Source organism: Pongo abelii, chromosome 3 (genome assembly GCF_028885655.2).
Source record: "Pongo abelii isolate AG06213 chromosome 3, NHGRI_mPonAbe1-v2.0_pri, whole genome shotgun sequence".
Classification (NCBI taxonomy): Eukaryota; Metazoa; Chordata; class Mammalia; order Primates; family Hominidae; genus Pongo; species Pongo abelii.
Window position 1 is genome coordinate 63351480 of NC_071988.2, and position 10151 is coordinate 63361630.

The 10151-nt window shown below is 41.0% G+C and overlaps 1 long non-coding RNA gene across 1 annotated transcript in view; it reads right to left on the bottom strand.

Moving 5' to 3' along the window:
• LOC134761275 (uncharacterized) overlaps positions 1-9945 on the bottom strand; it is a 74471-nt gene extending 64526 nt beyond the window's left edge. The window contains exons 1-2 of the long non-coding RNA XR_010139695.1: positions 9817-9945; positions 7324-7423 (exon numbers count right to left, since the gene is read on the bottom strand). This is a non-coding gene — a long non-coding RNA (uncharacterized LOC134761275). The remainder of the gene's footprint in view (positions 1-7323; positions 7424-9816) is intronic.
• Between the last annotated feature and the right edge of the window lie 206 nt (positions 9946-10151).

The window sequence follows — 10151 nt, forward strand, 5'->3', positions numbered from 1 at the left end:
TCCGGAGCTCTGCAGAAACAAGTGTCCTTTCTCTTTTCTGTGAGGGCTTTTTAAACTCCAGTTCTGTTTCAGCTTCTTACTATCCTCATGGTATCCTTCTGTACTTTTTATTTTCAATCCTCCTAATAAAATGTGGCTTCTGGAGTTGAGTACCATCCTCATCTCAGTTTTAGGAACACAAGAAATGCTATTCTCTGTGATCTGGACCCTATACCGGAACTGCACCCATCACGGACTGTTTCATATTAAGTTGATAGTTAATGAAACAATCCCCACCTCCAGCTTTTTTCAGACACAATGCTAATAAAGCAGGAGGTTTCTGCCATTCTGATTTTGCTCCTTTTTAAAAAACATAAATAAATAGAACAGCACTGGGTTTCAGCCCTGGCACTGTCATCAACTTGCTACGCAATCTCCTCTTTCTTCAGGAATAAACAAGCCACCAAAAGCACGTACTCTGGCCTACTCTCCCCATGCTCTAAGTTTTGCAAGCAGTTTTTTCAGCCTAGGAGGTCTGCAGTAGTCCAGTAGGATTCCCTATTGGAAGGGCCACTTCCCTCCATGCTTAAACCAGTTTCTTCATTATCAGCTTTATCAGTGATAATGTAATAGTTTTGATCCCAACTGTCTTACTTCATTATCTTATTTCTCAATTGGTTCAGCACATAGTAATATTTATTGGGCTCTCCCAAACAATGGGATGATGACCAGTGTTCCTTTTCTAAAATTCCTTGTCTCTGGGTCTATGATTTTACATTTATTTCATTAAATGTCCTTAGGTTGGTTGTAGCCCATTCTTTATTATAGCCCATGCTTTATTAGGATCCATTAGCACTAATTGGTACTAAGGATAATGGTCTGGAAGAGTTAGCTTATTTCCTTAACCAATTAGCTAATTCCAAGGAAGTGACTTTGGTCCTGGAATCCAACCTAGGGAAAGAATGCAGTATGCTGGAATGTGGTCACGGCATGCATTATGTCAGTGCCATATTAACAATTATATGGAAGCCCCCATTAGTAAAATGCTATTTCTTAGGCTCAAAATCAGATCTGTTCTATATTCAATTCCACTCTCTTGTAAGTAATGTCACAGCAAGGTCATATGTTACGCTATTTAGTGTATCCCTTAAAAAGTTTGTTCATGGTGCCTGTTGCATAACATATGCAGAAATAATCATACAGATTGATAAGGGTGATAAGTCAAAGTTTCAATAATAGTAATTTATAATAGCCATGTGCTTTATGAGAGTCAAAGAAATCTCAGGTACTGTATCTCCCTTGGGCTTCTCAGTAGTCCTAGGCAGCAGGCTGGGTGAGAATTGTCTTCACCTTACAGATGAGGAGAGGAGTTCAATAACATGTCCCAAATCACAAAATGTTTTTAGTAGTAGAGTCAGAACCAGATCACAGGCCTGCAAAGACTGTCCAAAATTTGCCTCTAAACCTGATAACTACTCCAATTGTATATTACTTTCCACCTTGAATTGATTCTTACTAATGACCCTGATGCAGGCATGAAGATCACACTTATTTATCACTAGACTCAATGTAAGTAACTTTATGTAAGTTACTCTTCATGTGACTCTCTGGAGTTTATATAACAAGGTGCCTATTGTTTGCATTAGAGCCCAAGTTCCTCAGGACAGTGCCTAAGACTGCAGGTGTTGAAAACAGACTTTCTGGGTTCGAATCCTGGCTCTGCCTATTACTGAGTGTCTTTGGGCAAGATACTTAATATACCTGCCTTATTTTGGGTTCTCCTGAGAACTTGGGTAAAGATAGTTTACTTCAAAGGTGATCCTGGGAAGCAGAAATGAGAAAAGTGAGACTTGGAAGGAAGAGAAGCCAATAGAGAGCATGCAAATTGTCTAGTTACCACTGGGGGCAACTGAGACTCAATTGTGTGGGGACCTTCTAAGGAACTATGCATAGATTGCATCTCAGAAGCTGTCTCAGCCGTGATTCTTGCCCTCACTGGCTGAGAGTCCCCTCTGGTCATTAGCTGCCTGACACTTCCCGATTGTCAAGTGGTTGAGAAGCTTCCTGAGGCTTCAAAGCTTCCCGAGGCAGCAAAGCAGAGCAATGCTGATGTCCTTAACCAATTAGCTAACTCCATGGAAGTGACTTTGGCCCTGGAACCCATCCTATGCAAAGAATAAAGTGTGCCAGAATGTTGCCATAGCATGCATTATCTCAATGCCATATTAACAATTATAGGGAAGCCCCCATTAGTAAAATGTTAATGAATTGATGTGGGACCTGGGCAACATGCTTGGAACTGTATGACCAAAATGAACTGATATCAGATGTAGCAGAGCACGTAGCATGGTGCTCCAAAAGCGTCTGCTACAGTCCTTAAGCCATGGATATTGCATCCATGACAAGGGATTGCAATACACCTTCTCATAGAGTGATAATGATGATTAAATGATAATATACAGTTCCTAGGACACTTGATATGCTTGATCAATATTAGTGGTGATGAGGATGACAGTGATGATGGGGATAAGTTATTCATCTTTTATTAAATCCCTAGTAATTACAACTGAAATTAAGGTCAACAGGCAGGTCATATTTTTGCTATTTCTATGTGACTGTATTATTGGTCAGATCTCTAATCTGGAGTTATTTGTCTAGAACCAGCTATTGAATATATTGTTGCATTAAACATAATTTATAGTTTGTGCTTTTAAGTTAAATAACCACTAAAAAGACAAAAATAGCAAGTGATAATCCTGTACAACCGTAACCATAAAAGTTTTAAAAATAAATTTATAAGAGTACAGAGTACAGAAAACCAGGGATTGGGAGGGTGTGTGCTTAATTTTAGTCATTCATGAAAGATTTAATCCATATGGTCTTCTTCATCTTTCTAGGTTTGTTTTACATTTTGGATCCCCAAATATTAAATGTTATCTTCTTTGTTCTCATAAATATCACATCAGTACCTTTCTCTTTCTTAAAAATCTTCCAGTCTTTTTTTTTGAGATGGAGTCTTGCTTTGTTGCCCAGGCTGGAGTGCTGTGGCACAATTTCAGCTCACTACAACCTTCGCCTCCGGGGCTCAAGTGATCCTCTCACCTCAACCTCCTAAGTAGCTGGGACTACAGGCGCATGTCATTATGCCTGGCTAATTTTTTGTATTTTTGGTAGAGATGGGGGTCTCATTATGTTGCCCAGACTAATCTTGAACTACTGAGTTCAAGCGATCCACCCACCTCGGCCTCCCAAAGTGTTGGGATTACAGGTGTGAACCCCCAACGCCTGGCCCAAAATCTTCCACTGTTTAGGAAGCCATGTGGTTGGTTCAAGCCTGAGTTCTACTATTGTTTACTAGTTCTGTGACGTTGGGTAAGTTAACTATCTTTATTTTCCTCATTCTAACAACAACAAAACCCTAAAAAATGTTAGCACTCTTGTCTTTTACTTTCTTAGTAGCAAATCCCTCTCTTTCCATTGTGCTGGAATGTCCCTAAGAACAAAATTAAAATTGGCAGGGGATTTTTAAAGCTGTAGTTCCTTCCACCTCTCCGTATATTCTTAGGGAGAATATTTCCCCTTTTTCCTCACTCCCAAACCCACAGTTTTTCTAATATGTCTAACATTAGTCCCACTGGCTTCTTTGGCAACCACAGAAGAGAAGTCTGGGTGAAAAGCAGGACCAGGGGAGGACAGTGGTATGGCTCCTGCATGGATGGGGGACCTGGCATATGTTACACTTCTCTGGCCTTTTGTGCTTTTTAAAGGCTCAAAACTGCTATTTTTAGAAGAAATCTTTAGCTGAGCATGGTGACTCACAACTGTAATCCCAGCACTTTGGGAGGCCAAGGCAGAAGGACCACTTAAAGCCAAGAGTTAGAGAACAGCCTGGGCAACACAGTGAGACCCTGTCTCTACCAAAAATAAAAATGAAATAATTAGCTGGCCATAGTGGTGCACACCTGAAGTCCAGCCACTCAAGAGGCTGAGGTGGGAGGACTGCTTGAACCCAGGGGTTTGACGCTGCAGTGAGCTATGATAGCACAGCTGCACTCCAGTTGGGGCAACAGAGCAAGACCCTATCTCAAAAAAAGGTTTAAAAAAAGAAAAAAACTTTAAATTTTCTTAGTAAGTCTTCCTTTCTTTTTTAATATATGGGGCCAAGTCAAATTGTACCCAACTACCTTTTTCATCACAAATTCTGATTTAGTCTAAAATAATGAGTAATCACAAATCATAAACAAATAAAATAAAATTCACAACCTGCAGTGTCTTAGGGTGCTGTACTTAAGAAATAAGTAGCAAACTGAGTTTGAGGACATGGGTGGACAATTGTGCACACATTCTGGCATGCTACTCTTCTGTCTATCTCCCATTATGTTGCCATAATCTCTCTGAAGAGCGAGGCCGCTGGGATCTATTGAACAGTCTCTTGCATCCATCTCCTCTTCCACCCCCACTGCTTGAATCAGTCCTGAAGGTGTTTAACAGCCCCGTCTCCTGGCTCACTCTTCTTCCATTAGCCTCCCACATTGCATGAGTGATCTTTCTAAAACACACATCTTACCATGACACCTACCCACTTGAAACTCTTGATGGCTTCTCACCACCCCCTCCAGATACTACCCGCATATCTTGGCACAATAAATGAAGCCCCTTTACAACCTAGCCTGGGCCCACCTCTCCAGATATGCCTCCATTTGTTCTTCCCCACCTTCCCATCACTCACTATTGTTTACCTGAATATCCTGTGCACATTCCAGCCTCATTTCTGTGCACTCATTGAAACCCACTTGAAATTCTTGATGGTGTCTCACCACCCACTCCAGATAGCACATGAACATCTTAGCACAGTAAACAAAGCCCCTTTACAACCTCACCTGAGCCCAGCTCTCCAGTTATGCCTCCATCTGTTCTCTTCACCACTCCCCATCACTCACTATTGTTTACCTGAATATCCTGTGCACATTCCAGCCTCAATCCTTCTCTCCTACATTTCCCTCTACCTGGAATTCCTCTTTTCACTTTGCTTGCCTAAGCTGCCTATTCTAAGCCAGAAATAATCAACCACCCTATACCTTTGTAATTTTATATAACACAAAACATTACAATTTATTGTAATATATAACATATTATTGTGGTTATTTTTGTTTGCTTCTCTATATTCCAGCCTAAGACATCCAGCTCTGATGTGGTTTGGCTGTGTCCCCACCCAAATCTCATCTTGAATTGTAGCTCCTATAATTCCCGTGTGTCATGGGAGGGACCTGGTGGGAGGTAATTGAATCATGGGGGCGGCTCTTTCCCATGCTGTTCTTATGAAAGTGAATAAGTCTCACAAGATCTGATGGTTTTATAAAGGGGAATTCCCCTACACATATTCTCTTGCCTGCCGCCATGTAAGAACATGGCTTTGCTCCTCCTTCACCTTCCACCATGATTGTGAGGCCTCTCCAGGCATGTGGAACTGTGAGTCAATTAAACCACTTTCCTTTCTAAATTACCCAGTCTCAGATATGTCTTTATTAGCAGCGTGTAAGCAGACTAATACAAGCTCTCTCAAGACACGGACTACCTTATTTCTGGAACATAAATGATGCACAGAAATGTCAAGAACAAATATTGAGACATGATGGAGTTGAGTCAATTTAAATAAAGCAAGGCAACCAGAAGTAGCCATTCAGAAGTACCTTACTAAAATCTTAATGAATTAAACTGCTAATAGCACACAAAAAACATCTTTCCCTAATCCTATTCCTCCCAACTAATTAAAAACAGCCTCTTGTGTCATGGCTGCCAATTTCGAAGTTTCTGTTTTACATTGCTCTCAACTTGCATTGCGGTCACTTTGACAAAAAACAAGCATACAGGAGAATTTTGAATAAAAATGGTCAGAGAAAACAATGAGACAAGAACAGGAAATTGAAGAACAAATTGTCTTGCTTATGAAGACCTCATAATAGAAAATAACATATTATAATATATTATATAGATGAAAAGGACAAAACCATTACCTGTATCATGCCTATTTAGCATGGCATTTCTTATGTGATAGAGCATCAATCCATTCACTCACCTGTGCAGTAAGACTGTGGCTGGCATTTGCCATGCAAAAAGACAGGAAATGCTCTTTGGGAAACTCTTACCAGGCCCTGACGTGGGCAACACCCAGAGTATCAGAACTGCTCTGCAACCAAAACTATTGCGGCAAGTAAAAAGACCCTTGTCATGACATGACCCTTTACCTTTTAGGCATTTTATGTCTTTCTGAAAGGACTATCTGAATGATCCAATGGACAAGATCATGAACTCCTCCTACAGGAGTATCAGGTCTAGATCCCTGTTCTGCTGCCAAGTAGTTACTGTTTTCTAGTTTAAGTGGTAAAAGTCAAAGAAATATTTTTGAGTCTATTCGTAAAAAGTTTCCTATGTAGAGGTATGAGCAATCACACTCATTAGTCTAACAAACCTCCACTGAGCACCTACTTTGCACAAGTCAGAGTGTTAGGGGATTTTAGAGGAGAATGGACCAGGTTCCTGTTCTCCCAGGGATGAGAATGTGGTTGAGAGTGTCTCAGTCAGTTCAAGCTGCTACAGCAAATCTATCATAGACTAGTGGCTTAAACAACAGATATTTTTGCATAAATGGCTCTAAGGGAAATTTCCAAAGTAAAGTTCCTAAAAGCATTTGAACAGAAACCTTTTTCTTTTCTTGTTTTTTTTAATTCAGGGTCTTGCTCTGTTGCCTGAGCCGAAGTGCAGTGGTGCTGTCCAATAGCTCACTGCAGCCTTGAGCCCCTAGGCTCAAATGATTCTCCTGCCTTAGCCTCCTGAGCAACTGGGACTACAGATGTGTGCCACCATGTCTGGCTCATTTTTATATTTTTTTGTAGAGATGGGGTCTTGCTATGTTACTCAGGGTGAGTAACCTTTTTTTTTTCTTTGAAAGAACATATGGAGTCTCAGAAGGAATTTGGAGGGCAACGTTTATCTGTATGCATAGGTTTTGGAATCTTAAAGGAGCAGAAGTAGAGGCACAGAGTGACCCTGTAATGCTTTTTGCAGAGTCTGGGCTCTTCATAGTATACTAGGCCCTTTTGTCTGTGTGATTTGAGGAGGTTTTCTTTTACATATGTTCTTACACATATACTACTAATGTGGGTACTATTGTCCAGTTTGAAGGTGTATAGTTCAACTGAGTGGGGCTTGCATGGCTAGTTTTCCAGGCCAGGCCTCATGGATTGGCTTTAACACTTCCAAATCTGGTTCTTCACTTCGTGACCCAGGAACTTGACTTTTTCAGCCTACCAAAACAGTCATCTGACTTAAGGTAACAATACCTACCAAATTATCAATTTATCATCAGGGCTGTTCTTTTACAATGACAGACATAGTCATGTCCGCTCTTCAGCAAGCTCTTTCTGGTTTCAAGATATCTTAAAGCCTGTGTGAAAACAAATAAGTAGTTTGCTCTATGAGCATGCATTCAGAGCAAAGGAAGGTTGACAGAAATGGCAGAGTATCTTCAGAAGCTAAGTGAGTCATTTCTAACTCAGAGCAGAGTATAGCCCTTAATAAGTGTATTTGTTTTCCTTAGGGTCAGAGTCAATGTCAGCTGGAAGGACACTACTGACTTTGGTTGTTCTGATCCCCTTTTCTGTATTTTCACATAGGCCACCCACTTGCATTGCAATATTCTTTATTAAGCAATATTAATATGCTCAGATCAATTCTATATTTCTGTTTTTGAGCCGGAACTCTTAAAATCTACTCCTCCACCCCCGCTTTTTTTAGAATTTGGCTACCTTTTGCCAATGTGTTCATTTTTTTCAGTCAAGTCAGTTCTTTGCCCCCTGCCTCCACAGCTAAGCTATGCTGCCTGCACAGATGTAGCTTGCTCTGAATGGGATAAATCAGAGAGCTCCATGCAAGAAGTTATTTATAAAACTTGCATTTTGCTCACTGAGATAGCTGTAAAAACAGTGCTGGAGAAAATTAAAGAAATCATATAGCACTATTCCCTATAAGCTTTTATCATAGACTTCAGCCATTTATATTTTGCCCCTTGTAAGTTTGTTCTCCATAAAACTCCCTTACAAAACCCCAGAAGAGATCTTCAGACAATAAGCACAGTCACATCAGATGACTATTCAGGTTCTTAATATGTTTTTTCCCTTTGGGATGTGCTATTCCAGATCCTATCTGCTCACTCCTTTATTAACTTGATCTTTAAATGTCTTTATGTTTATTTAGTTAATATTCATGATGAAAGGCCATGCTCCCCATTTGCAGTATGTACTCATTTTGTTTTGACTAAACCTTTAAAAAATCGTTATTGACTTATAGTGGATATTCACCTATTCCTTGAAGTTATAACCTTATCTATAATGCAAATATAATGCCAATACCAATTTACATTAGATTTTACCCACCGTATCAGTCTTATATGACTTTCAGCTTTTTGAGGTCCAAAGATGGAATTTGTGTTGTGTTCTAGGAGATGAGACTCTTCTATCAAGTGACAATAAGTTGAAGGCTTCCACAATTCTAACTCATTTTCCTCCTCCTCCTCAACCCTAGGGAACTTTGGAGCACTGTAGCAGCTGCTGCATTGCCTTGCCTGGATTCCTCTCCCTGCCCCTTCAGCATATTCTAGCCCACTTCCAGCTGTGGGTATCTGCACCTCTTTGCCTGAGGGCATTTTGGGGCCATGTGCTCTGCCCAGATGCAAAATGGCAGGCCAGAAGGAAGAAATGGGGAAATTAATATCCCTGAGAACCCTTAACTGAGGACTGATGGGACCTGGTGTACAAATACCCCAGAGTACTTTTCAAAATGCACACTGAAATGTGCTCTTGGGAGAAAATTAGTTTAGGAATTCAGGAATACTGGCTGGGCGCTGTGGCTCACGCCTGTAATCCCAGCACTTTGGGAGGCCGAGGTGGGCAGATCACTTGAGGTCAGGAGTTGGAGACCTGCCTGGCCAACATGGTGAAACCCTGTCTCTACTAAAAATACAAAAATTAGCTGGGCGCGGTGGCAGGCACCTGTAATCCCAGCTACCTGGAAGGCTCAAGAATGAGAATGGCTTGAACGCAGGAGGCAGAGGTTGCAGTGAGCCAAGATGGTGCCACTGCACTCCTGGGTTCAAAATGAGAGCCTGGTGACAAAATGAGACTCTGTTTCAAAAAAAAAAAAAAAAAAAACAAAGTTGGGGGGTGGAATTCAGGAATGTTGATTTGCTCTAACTCTGGCAGAGGGACTTTACTAAGTATTTACTTGGGTGAAAAACTGTATAAATATCCATTTCTTTGAGAACCTTATGTTGTAGTTAGAGTGATAGACCAATACATGTGTGCAGTAAAGGATTAACTCAGCAGGTCTGGGTTGCTCAAATCCTGTACATTCCAAAGAAGGCCTTTCTTCATAGGACTGGTCCTTGACTGGCCAGTCCTGGTAGAAGATAAAGTCTGAGCCCTTGGAATATCCTGCCTGATGAAGCGTGTTTTCATATACCAGAGGGTCCTGGACCATGCTGTATCAATTTGACACAAGTAGAGGGGTGGGGCTGTAGGCTGAGTAATTAAAGTCAGCCATGCCTACCTGACAGATTTGCAATAATAACCCTGGATACCAAGACTTATGTGAGCTTTCCTGACTGGCAATAATTCACACATGTTGTCACATACCATTGCTTGGAGGATTAAATGCATCCCCATACAACTCCACCCAGAAGCTTGTGCCTGATATCTCCTGGACATTGTCTCATACACCTTTCCCATTCGTCGTTTTAGTATGTACTCATTTCTCTGTAATAAGCAGTAATCATGAACATACCAGCTTTTCTGAGTTCTGTGAGTCTTTCTTGCAAATCTTCAAGCCCAACTGTAGCCTTAAGAACTTCCAACGAAGCATGTAACAGGCAAGACTAATCCTGGATGGCCCCTTAAGACAGCTTACTTAAGAGGCAATCTAGAAAACAAGAGAAAGAAGGGGGAAAAGGCCATGTTATCAAGTTGATCATCATTGTGAATGCCCAAGGCTTGATGCTGCTGGGCTATTCTAAAGAGCCATAAAGTATCTCTCACAGCTGTCTTCCTGAAGAGGAGGTAGGAGCATTTATCCACCCATCCCCACTACCCCGTATCAAGGATTTTTTTCAGAAGGATAAT